A 14,354-nucleotide genomic window follows, 5' to 3' on the forward strand; every position below is an offset into this window, starting at 1 on the left:
CCGCTCACTGGGCTCATTAGGCTGGCAATTATGAAAAGACCATGCTCGACAAAAAGGTGGTATGAAAAGACCATACTGGACTCAAAAGAGCCCGTGGAAAGAATTTAGCTGGACCTACACATTCAGCTAGACTTTGGCTCGACCAAAATTTTTGATGCGGGACTTTAGCTCGACCCAAATATGATGCTCGACTTTACCTCGACCTAAAGTGTTCCCGCTGGACCCAAAAAATTTACATTTGCACTGCATTAATTATTATTTCTTAAGATTGTTTGGCGGAAATCCACCTGTTTTTCGAAGCTGGACTTCCTGTTGTGACGCTAATTTGGCGTTGCTGGTAGATGTTACACAACTACAAAAAGAATTACAGAAAGGTTAACTGTTATTAATCCCACAAAATGCGATCCTCGACTCATGAAAAGACCATGCTCGACCTATTAAAAGACCGTGTTCGATTTAATTGGCTATGAAAATAATTAGCTGGAACCATGAAAAGACTTTATCTTGACTTTACCTAAGTTCTGGACTGTGTATTTATAGTCAATAAAGACCCCCCGTACTAGAATTATAAAGTCTTTTCATAAGTTGAGGTCTAAACCTGGGCTGCACTAATAATTCACGTTCAGGTATACCTTTTCAGCGAAACGTGAATTTTTTAATTTGGGTCTCGAAAAGCATTTCAAATAGTATTTGCCATCCAAGAAAAATTAAAATAATTAACAAATTTGATTACGCTCATATCATGTCAACATCGAAGTTTGTAAATTTTCATATCTGCTTAAAACTTCATCAATATTTGCATAATATGAAGAAACAAAAATTTTAGTCCAAATTTTCACCATAAAAGGTAATTTTTAAAACACTTCCTACAAACTACCTGCCCCAACATACATAGACGTCTTGTCACAACGTTTAGTTGTCTTGTTGCAAGGAAGTAAACAAAATGTTCATCATTTTTCGCAACATCGTCACTCAAAAAAGTTTTTTTTTGGAATTTGGGGGGCATTTGCGCACCTCAGTGTCAATACTTCGTCACTTTTTGCCACCTAGCATCATTGTTTTCAGGGTTGAAAACCTATGTTGAAAACCCTGTGTTTTAAGGAAGATGAACCAAATACGTCTGCGGTCACTGTTTTCCGCCATTGTTTCACTCATTGTTATCCTTAAATATGTATTGCGGAACAGAGTGACAAAATTGAGAACATAAAATTGACAATAAGGCTGTTTGATAAATACTGACTGCGCGCTCAAACATTCGCAAAAACTTTTTAGCTTGTTCGAGCAACTAAACCTGTTTAAGTGAAAACTCAATGTAAATTTGTTACTCGAATGTACTTGCAATTATACAAAAGACTTGAATGGCTCTCAAATTTGGCTCAAATTTTGAATATTGGATTTGATGTTAAGAGCAAAAATAGTTAAAATTGCCAGCTCGTGTTACATTGAGTTCAACATATAGGCAAAATAATTAATAAAGATGAATCATAAAATTAACCAAAAAATTAGTTCATCCAAGAAATTTTTGAGTGGTTCTAGCTTCAACTGTCTATACCCCCTTAAAACTTGCTTTAACGACATATTAAGCCGAGAACAATTTCTCAATAGTAAAAAAAGCCTTCATATAAAATTTAGCTGTAGCTAATTGAAAATTTTATAGAAGCTTAGTTGGAACTTTGCGTGATTAAATAGAACTTAAGTTCTGTAGTTTTAGCATATAACAAATAATTACAAAACATAGCTGGCACATTGCCAGAAAATAGCCGCATTAGTTTCGTAGATCTGCAGTCACAAAAAGATGGCAAAAGACACAAAAACAATGTTGAAGAAAAAAAAACATTGCACGACAAGTCCTGACATACAATTCAAAGATTTTTCACTGACTAAATAAAACAAACTTGCCATTGAATGGACAATGGTTGGATAAAAGTTAGGACAACGGTAGGAGAACCATTTAGAAAAAAATCAGATCCTTGTAAACAGTAACAAAAGTATAATCGTAACAAAAATCTTGACGAAGAAATAAAAAAAACAAAAAGAAGGCCAAAAATAGACTCAGCGGTCGCTCTGCGGGTGTTAAACAAACTTTCTGAAGAACAATCTGTTCAGTGAACCTTGTGATTTTAATTAAAAGGAGCTTCCATTACGCAAGACAGGAGAATTATAACGGCAAAATTTACGAATTTAGAGAAACTAAATGACGATGGCACCGGAGCAAAGTTGAATACTTTTATTTTACAAAAATAACTATTGTTTTGTCAAATTTTTCCCATCAAAAAATGGGAAACTTGACAGAAAATTGTTCGTTTGAACGCTTAAACTTTAAAAGTTGAAAACATTTAATTTTAAGGCAGGTTAATATTTTCTGAATTCAAAAGAGTTATAAAGATCAAGGTATAAAGTCAACTTTAAAGATTGTAAGAGAATGTAGATAAGGTTCAATTACATTGTTCTAGACAGTTTAGTTTGGTAAGTTTTTATATCAGTTTTAAGTTGCGGGAACAACCAACTCGTTTTGGTTGTGATAAGGACAAAAGTCAATGTTTTTTCAAGTTTTACTTCTGACTTGATTGTTGCACGACATGCTCCAGGGGAAAGAGGAGGCCAACTAACACATCACAGACGTTTGACCAGATCGTCGAAGAGGGTGTAACCCAAGTTGCCTAGAAAACCGTTTCGAAAAAAGGTCAAGAAAAAATAGGCTAATCAGCCAAAACACGTGCGAGGGCGGAGACCGGACGAACGTACGTGCCGTAAGCCGTTTTCACCTTCACCACACGGTGTTGTCCATCTCGTCCAGGATAGACTTCAAGAACACGTCCAAGGGGCCAAATTCCACGTGGAGTCATATCTTTCAGAATCCAAACGATGTCGTTGACTCTGAGTGGTGTTTGGTTACTATCGCTCCATTTGGACCTCTTTAACAGTGTCGGAAGATACTCCTTGACGAGTCGTTTCCAGAAATGGTTGACCATTTGCTGCACATTCTTCCAAGACTTGAAACTGGCGGGTTCTTGGCTGTCGAACTTTCCTGGTGGGAGAGAGTTGAACGGTCTGTTGATCAGAAAATGGTTTGGCGTGAGAGGCATTTCATTTTCTGGAAGGTCAGCGACAATCGTTAGTGGTCTGGAGTTCAATATAGCTTCGGTCTCGACCAAAATTGTCCTGAACACATCAAGCGACAGCCTTCTGGAGCCTAGAATGATCAATAGAGTGCGTTTCGCGGTCTGGAACAAGCGCTCCCAAATACCGCCAAAATGAGGTCCATAGGGAGGATTGAACTTCCAGGTTGTGTTCGTTGCTGCCATTGCTTTGTAGATTTTGTCGTTGTCGAGACGTTTCACAGATCTTTTTAGTTCCTCAGATGCACCAATAAATGTCTTGCCATTGTCGCTGAGCATTGTTGTTGGCTGGCATCTGCGGCTTACAAAACGTCGATAGGCGTTTAAAAAAGTGTCAGTGTTGAGATCGGGACAAGCTTCTAGATGGACACACCTAGTAACCAGGCAAGTGAAGATGAGGCCGTAGTGTTTTTCAATCTGTCCTTTGGCATCCTCTATATAAAAGGGTCCGAAAAAGTCGACTCCGCTGTTCGCGAAAGGATACTGGGTAGAGTCTGTCGGGAAACGGCAGGCAGGGAGGGGAGCCATGACGGGTTGAATGTTTTGAGCGGCAAATCGTCTGCAGAGAAAACATCTGTACTTTATACTCAAAAGTGTTTTTCTGAGTCCAATGATGTGGTATCTTTGCTGCACAAAAGCTTTCACTGGCTCTGTTCCTTGGTGAACGCAAATGTTATGTGCATGCTCTATATAGAGTCTCGCTATCTTGTCCTTTGCGTGCAGTATAATCGGAAATTTCTCAACTTCGAGGTTATCTGGCGCAAATTGCAGTCTTCCGCATGACCGAAGGATTCCATTGTTGTCCAACATTGGGTTGAGCGAACGGATTTTGCACTTTGAATCTATCCTGGAACCACGTTTCAGGGCTTGGATTGTTGAGAAGAAGAAATTTTGCTGCGAAATTTTGATCAGCTGATTTCTTGCAAGAATGACGTCTTCTGTTATATACTGGTGATCTTTAGGCCTTTGCTTTTTGATCCGAAAGAGCAAATTGAAGACTGTTGCTAAAGTCAGGAGCAACTTGTTCCAAGTTGAGAACCGTGTCGGGTCGATTATTTGCTCCGACAAATTGCGTGAAATTTCATGCGTTGCTAACACATGCTTTGAAGAGCTTTCAGCAGCGCTGAGCTGTCTTGTGGAAAGAAATGCTGGCGCTGTTAGCCACTTGGCTGTAATTTCGTCTGGGTTGAGACCACGGGTCCCGTGGTCAGCTGGATTTTCTTTGGTGGCAACGTGTTTCCATTGGTAAGCATCAGTTGATGCAAGGATTTCTTTGAGGCGATTCGCAACAAAAACAGGTTGCTTCTTGGTTGTCGATAACCAGTCAAGTACTACTTGACTATCTGTCCAGAGTGTAGAGCGAGTAATGTGAAATGATGACTCTTTCATGATGGTTGAAAGAAGGCGCACTCCGATGACTGCGGCTTCCAACTCTAATTTGGGTATGCTGATTTGTTTAATTGGGGCAACTTTGCATTTGCCTATTAGGTAACAAGTTTCAACATCAGTGGCTGAGTTAGGAACTGTTTTCAAGTATGCAACGGCTGCAACTGCTACAGCTGAGGCGTCGACAAATATATGGATTTCATTTTCACTTTCTGGTGAATGGCAACTCTTATTCAGAGTTCTGTTCAATGTCACTTCTGGGGAAGAAAAGTATAAATCCAAATTCTTTTGAAGTGGTTTAATTACTTGAGGGGCAATTTGATCGTCCCATTTTTTCCCAAGTTTCCACAGTTCTTGAAGAACTATTTTGAAACGGATCGTTGATGGCGACATTATTCCTATTGGGTCGAAGATCGAGGAGACAAGACTAAAGATCTTACGTTGAGTGTATGCTGAGGCATCTTTTGGGAAATCAGTGAGAGGTTTCATAAAAAAGCAGTCTTTCTCAAGATTCCATTTAACACCAAGAACTCTAACAATATCTGTCTTGTTCTCTTTGTCTTCTGGAGGGATTTGGTTTAGAATTAGAGAGCTGTTTGAAACAAATTTTGTGAGTCGAAACCCACCTGTTTGCAGACAATTTTTTGTTTGAAAAACTGCCTTACAAGCGTCTTGTTCTGTTGGATGTGATTGGATGTAGTCATCCATGTAAAAGTGCTTTCTGACGGCTTTGAGGGCTTCTGGGAATTGTTGACTGTTTTCTTTGGCACAATGGTTAAGAACGTATATTGCGCACGAAGGTGAGCAATTTGCTCCAAAGATGAGTCTGGTAAATTGGTACTGTTGTATCTGATTGTCTGCTAACCAAAGAAATCGAAGAGCAGATTGATCAATCTGATGGATGGCGATTTGCATAAACATGCCTTCGATGTCCGCAAGAACTGCAACGGGATGTTCTCGAAATCTCATCAGGACACCTAAAAGGTTATTAAGGAGATCTGGTCCTGTAAGAAGGTTTGAATTAAGCGATTGGCCGCGGAATTTTGAAGCGGCATTTGCAACTCGGCGGACTTTTCCGGGCTTATTGATATTTTCCACAGGATGGTGTGGCAGGTACCAAATTCTGTCTGGTTGAGGATCTTGCATTTCCACCGGTTTGACATAGTTTTTCTCGAGGTCTGTCAAGAGAGTCTCATTGTATTTGTCCTGCAACAAAGGTTTACGTTGAAGGCGTGTATTGAGGCTTTTGACTTGGTTCAGTGCAGAATAGAAGTTGTTTTCCAAATTTATTTCTGATTTCCAAGGCAGTTTGATTTCATATCTCTCACCATTGTGATTGATGGAGTTCTTCAAAATATCAAGAAACTGTTCTTCTTGCTTTGTGTAAACTTGTTCACGGTCCTTCTGAATGCCATCAGCTTCAATACTCCAGAACTGTTGAACAAGTTCGTCAAGTCCGGGTTCATCTGATCTGTTTCTTGACACATGGAAAATAAATTTCTTCTGCTGAGTTGCGGGCTGTTGAGTGGTGGCTGAGATACAATTCTCATATTCACCAGCGAGGGTCCAACCAAGTTTAGTTTTCACACCAAACGGTTGATTTTGATTGCCAGGTATAACATGTGTAGGGTAGGTGAATGCGAATGCGTTAACACCGAGGAGGGCGCCGATTTTGCCATCGGCAATATTTGGGAAATGTATGTGGCGCAAACTGTTGAAGGCATCACAAATTTGATTAAGTTCAAAAGTTTTTGCAGCTGCGACGTTCAGAGACGGGGTGCTGAACGTTCGAGAGAGTTCAAACGATATTTCAGTTGACTTATATGGAGTTATTGTGACTGGCTCAACAATTTTTGAGAGGGACATGCTGTTCTCTGTATTGAGAAATTGTAGTGGTACTGACTGTTGTGTTTCACGGGGAAGCTCAAGAAATTCAGCTATGGCGTCCAATACAAAACTGAATTGGCTACCAGGGTCTATGAGGGCGTAGGTATCGAAGGCTTTATTCCCCTTGAGGAATGAAACTGGAATAAGCTGCAATTGCTCATACCAATTCTTCGGTGTTTCTGAGCATTGGTTAATGCTGAACGATTGGTTAATTGCATTGCCGTTTAAATTACGTCGTTGCACGTTTTGCTGGCTTTGGTTGTTGAAAGTTTGGCCATAACGGCTGTTGGGGGCTTTGTTTGTTTGACTTTTCTGTTGAGAAGATGTATTTAGAGTTTGACTTGAAGCTTTGCTACTAGACGAAGCTGTTGGATTGTTACCAGAAAAAACTTCAGTAGAAAAAGCTGCTGTAGGGCGTTTGATTTGCTTGGCGGGATCATGAAGGGTTGTGTGGTGGAATCCACTGCAAACCTGACATCGTTTTTGCGATGGGCACGATTGTTTGTGGTGTTTGTTGCTCAAGCAGTTTGTACACAAATTATTTTGGCTGACAAGGTTGTATCGATCACTTGGTGAGCACAATTGATACTCAGGGCATGTGGCAATGCTGTGTTCTTGTTTGCACTTCTCACAAGATCGTTTTGTGTTAAAGGTTTTGTTCGGAACGTTTTGTGAAATTGACGGTTGCTTTTGCTGAGGCCCAAAGTTCCATTGTTTTCTACTGTTTTCCGCTGATGCGTTGTTGACTGACACTGAGAGATTGCCATTGTATTGCTTGGTTTGCGGGTTGTTCGAGTTGACAAACTTTGAGGCTTGAGAACTGATGGTTCTTTGATTGCTTTCTCGACTCATTTTGTCGTAGATTTGAGCTTGGAGCCCCAACCACTGTTGAAAATCCACAAGAGTTGGGTCTGAGTTGAGCTCGGTGAGACAATGTTCTGTCCATTTCAGAACCAAATGATGTGGCGTTTTCTCTTTGGCTTTCTTAATGAGTGTTGTAGACTGGAGGTCTGCTGTAAAGCCAAGGTATTGGAAGGCTTGCACAAGTCTTTTCAAAATTGAGGAAAAGGCAATGAAGCTTTGCTTGTTTTGGAAGTTCATTTGCCAGTTTTCAAGCTGGTTAATGAACGCATTAACAACTATAGTACGATCACCGAAATGTCGGATTAGTTCATTCAGTGCTGTCTGATAATAGGATGGATCGCAGGAGTAAGCATGAATCAAGTCTTTTGCTTTCCCACTCACATAATTCTGTAAGTAAGTTATACGATGAGTGTCTGTAATGGAAGGGTTGTTGTGAATCATCGTGTTGAAATTATTGATCCACTCGTGAAAGTGGATAGGATCACCATTGAAATTCTGAAGTTTCAAAGGTGGCAATTTGATTGAATGCTTGAAATCAACATTTCCTTTTTCCTGTGTTACATTAGGGTTCGAGTATGCTGAGCTTATGTGTTGATTGACAGTGGGCAGTAAACTCTGGTTAATTAAAGGCTGGCTCAACTGATTTTGTCCAGCAGGGTTTGAGTGTTGATTAATGCACATTGGGGCATGGATCGTGGAAGTTAATGGAGCTTGACAGTTCGATGGAACTTGAGAGTCAGGAACAAACTGGTTGTTACACAACTGACTGGGTTGTGTCACATTTTGGTTAACTGGGAAAGTGCTGGTAAAACCGCGTTGACTGTTAACAGGTTGTGGAAATTGCAGAGGAGCCGCAATTCCGTTTGATTGTGGAGCTACCTGGTTTGGCAGAAAATTAGGAGCTGCAGGATTTAAGACGGTATTTTGATGCTGTTGTTCCATCAGTTGTACGGTAATTGGAGGAACACTTGCGGAATGTACCCCAGTTATAGGATTAATATATTGATTGGATTGTAGGCAATTGTTTTCTGCCACTATTTTATCAGTTGTACTTGGAAGATGTGAGGTTCTGTTTGCCACTGTGGGTAAGCAGGGGAGTTTTTGCAGATCACAGTTCAACACTTGACTATCGAGGTATCCATTTGTTCCTATTTGAACCTCAGAAGGTCCAACATTCTGTTGTAGATTGGGAAAATTATGATATTGAGGATTTCTGTTGGCATATGAATCCTGATTGTTTCTTCGCTTTGGCAACTTTAAATTAAGGGTTTTCTCCAATGCCGAGTTTTGGGCAAAAAGACCATCTGCTTGTAATTGAATAGTTGGATCTGCCAAAATGAAGGGGTTTGAAAGTGAGTGATTACCTGAAAGGTTCAAATTTTGGATTGGAGGCAAAAGGTTCTGCGACGTGTCAAAGTTGTCACTCAAGTTGATTTGAGCTGTTTCAATATCGCAGACATCTCTATTTACCAGGTTGGAGGCAATTTCAAGTTTCCCTGATCTTGTTGGAGATGTGAATTTTTGGCTGATATCTTTGTCAAAGCAGGGAAAAGGATTCGGAACGTTTAATTCGTTTCCAAGTTTAGTTTTGGATTTTAGAAGACTTTCATGAACTTCCTTTTTAGGATTTCTTTGATGGGCTTCAAGCACATGTTGAATATGAAGTCCTGGTTCATTAGATGTTTGCAGAAACAGTGATGGTTGTCTTGGCCGTGGTGGTAATGGAGGCGGCTGATTGAAGATGTTACTGCTGGTCTGCTTTCCTTCTATGTCGCGCTGATGCTGGATTCGTTCCTTGTCGTCACTGGGCGCAGGTGTTGATTGCCGAGACAGGTTTCTTCTGCTGGAGATCATGCTGACATCATCTCTAATGCGACTAGAAGACTGACTGAGCTGGCCATCGTCGTCCAACAGATCAACTTGCAGTTCCAGTTCATTGAGGCGAGTTATTAGTGTCGTTTGCCTATTCAATATTGATGATGCAGTGCTCTGATGTGGCTGCTGTCTCATCACTTCCTCTGAGAGTTTCTTGAGCTCTGTTTCCTGGCCTTTGATTTTGTTGATCATCAAAGACAATGACCCGAAACTCTTTTTCTGCTCCACAGTTTTCTCAAGGAGATCGAGCAGTTTCTTCATTGACATTTCTGTCGCTTTGAACATATTGATGGCAAACTGACATTCAGCGCTGTTCTGCTTTGACATATTGGTGGCTGCTGCTTTGTTGTAGCTGATTGTTGATGATGTAGGTGAAGAAGCTCGTTACTGAAGGTGAAAAACGGCTTAGAACCGGAGCGACGCAAATTTTTGATGTAAAAAAAAAAGTTGTCTAAGGTTTGAATGCTAATGATCCTAGTTTTTTCTTGTTCAAAAGACCGGCGACGCAAATTATCTCAAAAAGTGATGTCCTAGAATGTGTTTTGTGTGCTAAATCTTGCCTTTTGCGCTAAAAAAAACTTAAAAGCTTTTCCGAACGTTCGCGCGCTTTAATCGACTTTCGTTCAACAGACTTAAATAATTGCTTGTTTTTTGTTGAATTAACACAAGTTTTGGTTAAATAGCTGGCTTTAACTGTTTTAACTAGTGTGTCTGGCTACTGTAGTTGACAGGAAACTTGTGCTTTGCTACAATTATGCAGTTGAACCAATATTAGACCAGAACTCAAATAATTGTTACATTAAACTCCTTTTTCTTGAAAACTTCAAAACACTCGTCTGTTTCCCTCAAATAGGAATAGATTACCAACCAGAAAGCTTATGAAACTACCCAAGAAAATTTGTCTTAACTCCCTAACCCTAACCAAACACTATGATTAATAAATACCTCTCACAGTTTTTGCGAATTTATAACTTTGAAACCTGTTCTTTTTCTAGGAGTTTATTGTTGTTGTGACGGCTAAAGATAAGAAATTAGTAAAAATGCGATGCGTTTAGGCAACAAGGGCTACAGGAGGGCTACTGAATGCTAGAAATTTGCAGAGACGAATCATATTGTGGAAATCTTTAGAACTCTTTGGTGTATTGTCTTTTTTCGGGTTTTGCAAAAGCTTTTTCGTTATCTTTAAAACTGTGTGACTTTGTCTGCTGTTTTTCACTCTGTTTTCGTTATTTATAGATTGCATTGACTCTAATAAACTCTCAAAACTTTCTCCCATAGATAACGTCTGAGATCTGCTTTTCAAAAATATTGAAAGTAGAAAAAAAAAGAGACATCAAATTTTCTGGTGACTACTGGAACCAATTTTCTTCGAAAACTCCTCTTCTGCTGATGGTAACGTCTGAAACCAATAGGGATAAAGGGACTTCGCAGACGGCAACGTCTGAGACCGAGAACTTCTGCAAAAAATCAAGTTTTGGAAGTTTTTTCCAAAAAAAATTAAAAAGCTAGTTATTTTCGTCAAATGAAAGTTTTGATATTTGCTGTGGCGCCTAATGACTTTCTATTCAAAAAATTTTTCCTGACATTTCTCATTTATATGATACTGATTGGATAAGTCGATGAAAATGGCTTTCTGTTTGATTACAAACTAATTCAGGAGAGTAGTTTAAGGGTTTATTCCGCAATTGAAACGGATATGTAGTCAGAAAGCTAAATTGTGCTTTTTGATTTTTCTGAATTCAAAAAATTTTTTCTGACATTTCCACTTTATATAATGCTGATATGATATATCAATAAAAGTGGCTTTTTGTTTGATCGAAAGCCAATTCCGAAGGGTGGTTTAATAGTTTTTTCCGCAATTCAAATGGATATGTAGTCAGAAAACTAAATTGTGTTTTTTGAATTTTCTGAATTCAAAAAATTTTTTCTGACATTTCTCATTTGTATAATACTGATTGGATATATCGATGCAAATAGCTTTCTGCTTGATTACAAACCAATTCAAAAGAGTGGTTTAATAGTTTTTTTTCGCAATTCAAACGGATATGTAGTCAGAAAACTAAATTGTGTTTTTTGAATTTTCTGAATTCAAAAAATTTTTTCTGACATTTCTACTTTATATAATGCTGTTATGATATATCGATAAAAGTGGCTTTTTGTTTGATCGAAAGCCAATTCCGAAGGGTGGTTTAATAGTTTTTTCCGCAATTCAAATGGATATATAGTCAGAAAACTAACTTATGTTTTTCGATTTTTCTGATTTAAGGAACATTTCTCTAAATTTTGTGCGTTTTTTTCGCATAATTTTCTTTCAAAGTTAGAAAATTGCCTTTACTCGCTTTGAAAATAATATTACTAGTCAAGGTTTATCAATCGAGGTGTTATAGTAACAAAAAGTTTTTTTTTGGGACAAAAATCAATTTTTTGAAGGCTTTTTGTCGAAAAAAAAGTAGAGATTTTGGATGGCTCTAACCGGGGAACAGGACATCAGAGGTAACGTCTGAGACCTCGGGCGGACTTCTGCTGGTGACGTCTGAAACCAGTAAAAAAACAGATCCTCTCGTCGGGGTGACGTCTGAAACCCAATTTCCAAAAAAAAAATCGTCTGCTGGGTAACGTCTGTAACCCAATCTTGGCTTCGTCGCTGAAAAAATTGCTTGTCTTTTCTTTTCTGTGACTTTTCTGTGTCTTTTCGGTGTCTTTTCTGTGTCTTTTCGGTGTCTTTACTGTGTCTCTTCTGTGTCTTTACTGTGTCTCTTTTGTGTCCTAAGAGACTTTTGCCAGTAACAGGGGAGACTTTTGTCCTCAAAATTGTTTTGGGGAAAGAAGGTTTTGTTCTTTGAACGAGGGGTAAACCATAAAATGTAAGAGAATGTAGATAAGGTTCAATTACATTGTTCTAGACAGTTTAGTTTGGTAAGTTTTTATATCAGTTTTAAGTTGCGGGAACAACCAACTCGTTTTGGTTGTGATAAGGACAAAAGTCAATGTTTTTTCAAGTTTTACTTCTGACTTGATTGTTGCACGACATACCATGAAATGTAAGAGAATGTAGATAAGGTTCAATTACATTGTTCTAGACAGTTTGTTAATTTTTTTTCAGTTTAAGTTGCGGGAACAACCAACTCGTTTTGGTTGCGATAAGGACAAAAGTCAATGTTTTTTCAAGTTTTACTTCTGACTTGATTGTTCGTTTGAACGCTTAAACTTTAAAAGTTGAAAACATTTAATTTTAAGGTAGGTTAATATTTTCTGAATTCAAAAGAGTTATAAAGATCAAGGTATAAAGTCAACTTTAAAGATCAAACTGTGTATACCCAGAGGAGAACGGCTAAAGAGTGATTCTATAAAAAATCGTGCATTCGTTAAATCAACCTTCTCGATTCGAGAGAGTGAGAGTACTTGCTAGAAACATTGCTGGTGGATTTTCGCACAAGTTTAATTTTTAGTTTAAACGGCAATAGGGACCAAACATAGAAAAAAAACAGCTCGAAAAAACATTAATTTCGAAATTCATCGTTATTTTAAATTCAATTTTCAAATAACCATGTCTTTTAAGTACAAAATTTTGTAGCATATGACTTATCACACGAATAACCTAATAACAAGAGATGGAAAATTGACGCCAAGCACACAAATGAAGCTACAAAGTTGTAGAAGTCAGTAAGAAAGTCGCTCTATGACGTGGTCAAATGTTCACAACAAAAATCGACGCTTTAACTTAAAAAGACAAGAATTGGACCACTATTCATTTTTTACTTACCAAAAACTGAAATTAGAGTGATTTAGGACTGGAACTCAGATAAAACACATAAAAACGAAGACAGACAAATTGCCTCGCATTAACAAAAAACCACCAAAGAGAAAGCGAATTTTTGTTCAAACACAGTTTTTATCTCTACTTTAAAATTAGGCTGATCAAAACACGCCACAAAACCACGTGCCTTTCTGCTCTAGCCTTTCACTTAGCATGATCAAACTCAGTACACCACCTTGAACTTAAAGTTCATCAAAAATTGCAAGAAGATCTTAACAAGGGATATCAGCCGATACCATCCAAGATTTTGAGTTCCAAACTCCACTATGAGGCAAATCATGGATTTTCTAGCTCTTCAGAGCTAATTACTATCGATAACCCAGATTGGGTGACAGTTTTTAGGAAACAGTAAAACGCTGAGCACACAATTCTTTTTTACCCAGTTATCTTGTTCCTGTGACATATTTGCAAACTTTGCCTTGAACTTTCATCATATGCGTATAAAGCATCAACAACGGAAGCAGAAGGAAATGAAAAAATTTGTGCCCATAGTTCTTTGATGTATCAATACGGCAATCTGAAAAAGATTTTTTGATAAAATTATATGCATAAGCAAATTTTTATTTTAATAAGGAAATGAAACCTCATGTTTCGGTATTTTATCCTTGTGAACAAATCGCAACATATAACACACAAATTTTGAAATAGCCAGAAATAATATGTAATAGCCGCAAAAATAGGTAGCTACAGATATAGAATTGAGTGGCTGCTGCAACCTCTAAAACTTACAAAATTTATAAAATATCTTGAAAAATTGTTTCATTTAATGAACTTGAAAGGGCTTTTTAAGCTTAAAAACTTTAACAAGGAACCGAAAGGTGTTTTAAAGAGTGAGGTCAATCGGTGATCACCCAATTAAACTTTCGTAAATTGGTTTAAGATATGGCGTCATCCTTTGCTCTCAAATGCTCTTTCAAGGTATTTGACGTGAAAACAATCTAAAGCGAAAAAATAAATCAGACAAGGAAACAAAACCAGCATAAAACCGCAATTTTATTGTCCTAAAGTTTTTTAAAAAACGATCCTCGAGTTTAAAAGCACTGAAAACATTTTTCAAATACCGCTATCTCACAACACTTCAAACTCAATACACCACCTTGAACTCAAAGTTCATCAAAAATTGCAAGAAGATCTTAAAAAGGGATATCAGCCGATACCATCCAAGATTTTGAGTTCCAAACTCCAGTATGAGGCAAATCATGGATTTTCTAGCTCTTCAGAGCTAATTACTATCGATAACCCAGATTGGGTGACAGTTTTCAGGAAACAGTAAAACGCTGAGCACACAATTCTTTTTTAACCAGTTATCTTGTTCCTGTGACATATTTGCAAACTTTGCCTTGAACTTTCATCATATGCGTATAAAGCATAAACAACGGAAGCAGAAGGAAATGAAAAAATTTGTG

At 38.1% G+C, this 14,354-nt stretch overlaps 1 protein-coding gene across 1 annotated transcript in view; it reads right to left on the bottom strand.

Moving 5' to 3' along the window:
* Positions 1-14,354, bottom strand: part of LOC142345634 (PSME3-interacting protein-like) — a 305,369-nt gene that overhangs the window by 171,031 nt on the left and 119,984 nt on the right. The gene's annotated exons all lie outside the window — the stretch shown is intronic.

The sequence above is a fragment of the Convolutriloba macropyga genome, chromosome 9, assembly GCF_964194025.1.
Source record: "Convolutriloba macropyga chromosome 9, txConMacr16.3, whole genome shotgun sequence".
Taxonomy (NCBI): domain Eukaryota; kingdom Metazoa; phylum Xenacoelomorpha; order Acoela; family Convolutidae; genus Convolutriloba; species Convolutriloba macropyga.